Source organism: Piliocolobus tephrosceles, chromosome 5 (assembly GCF_002776525.5).
Source record: "Piliocolobus tephrosceles isolate RC106 chromosome 5, ASM277652v3, whole genome shotgun sequence".
NCBI lineage: Eukaryota > Metazoa > Chordata > Mammalia > Primates > Cercopithecidae > Piliocolobus > Piliocolobus tephrosceles.
In genome coordinates this window covers 140,924,637-140,926,030 of record NC_045438.1, presented here as the reverse complement: position 1 = coordinate 140,926,030, position 1,394 = coordinate 140,924,637, and the positions used below count along the sequence as shown (strand labels likewise).

General features: G+C 43.5%; 1 non-coding gene across 1 annotated transcript; it reads right to left on the bottom strand.

Moving 5' to 3' along the window:
* Window positions 1–869: 869 nt before the first annotated feature.
* TRNAV-AAC lies at window positions 870–942 on the bottom strand. The gene has a single exon. It is a non-coding gene; the product is annotated as a tRNA-Val (tRNA).
* Between the last annotated feature and the right edge of the window lie 452 nt (window positions 943–1,394).

Here is a 1,394-nt window from a genome sequence, read left to right as displayed (position 1 = left end):
ATAACCGGACAGAAGAGAAAATGCTGAATTTATTTTGATTGGTTCGAATTCAAACACACTCTTATATCCTTGTTCAAGTGCACAATCCATGGTGAAAGTTTAAGAGACGTCAAAAATTTTGTTTCGGCCGGGCAAGGGGGCTCACCCCTGTAATCCCAGCACTTTGGGAGGCCGAGGCGGGTGGATCACCTGAGGTCAGGAATTCAAGACAAGCCTTGCCGACATGGCGAAACCCCATCTCTACTAAAAATACAAAAAGTAGCCGAGCGTGGTGGCGGGCGCTTGTAATTCCAGCTACTCGGGAGGCTGAGGCAGGAGAATCGCTTGAACCCGGGAGGCGGGGGTTGCAGTGAGCAGAGATGGCACCACTGCACTCCAGCCTGGGCAACAAGAGCGAAACTCCGTCTCAAAAAAAAAAAAAAAAAAAAAAAAAAAAAGTGTTTCCTCTCTGTGCTTCAGCAAAAAAAAAGAGCAAGTCCAATAATTCCCCGACGGGCTCAAAGCGAAGCCCTGTTCCTTAGAAATCCCCGAGGAAATTTCCTCCGCGAAAAACCCGCAAGTGCTGCTCTCTGGATTCCAAGAAAGCCAGTCTCACCTGCGAGGTGCAGGCGAGTGGGGTTCTGGGACTCCGGTGCCTATTGGGGTTGCCACCACCGGGGCCACTCGGATGGAGATCAGAAAAGGAGGATGAGAGTGAGGGTTCGGCCTGGGGTAGGGAATGTTGTGACGCTGGATTCAGCGCCACGTTGCTTGGTGACAGAAGGAGCACAGAAGTTGAGGGTTCACGTGCTCGGCAAAAGCAAAGATTCTGTTGGTTTAAAGGAAAATACTCAAAACCAGAATTAGCGATGGAAGAAAATACCAGCTGCTGTTTCCGCCCGGTTTCGAACCGGGGACCTTTCGCGTGTTAGGCGAACGTGATAACCACTACACTACGGAAACTTACTGTAAGTACCCGCCTTCTCTCTCACTTAGAAGTCTAGTCCTGAATTCTCCCTCTTTCCCTCCACACCCCCATATATATATATTTTTTGATTATGGTGAATTGCACACTTTCACAGTTGCTATTTATAATATAAAAACTCGATGACATAATTTAAGTTGGGGAACATTTGATAAATAATTGGTCTGTACTTTTTTGTGTAACAAAATATATTTCCTAGTAGTTACTTATATAAAGAAGACGCATAGAATTAATTTTGGAAAGGTAATTTGTTAAGATTTATGCATCTATGAATCTATGAACTAATTTTTAAACCTATTTCTAGTATTTAGATGTTCTTCACATTGTTTTATACTTTAAAAAATACTGATTGGTTTTCAAATTTGTACCTGTTTTAATGTTTAGTTGTAACCAACTAGTAGCTTCAATGATAACTCAACTGGAAGGAATT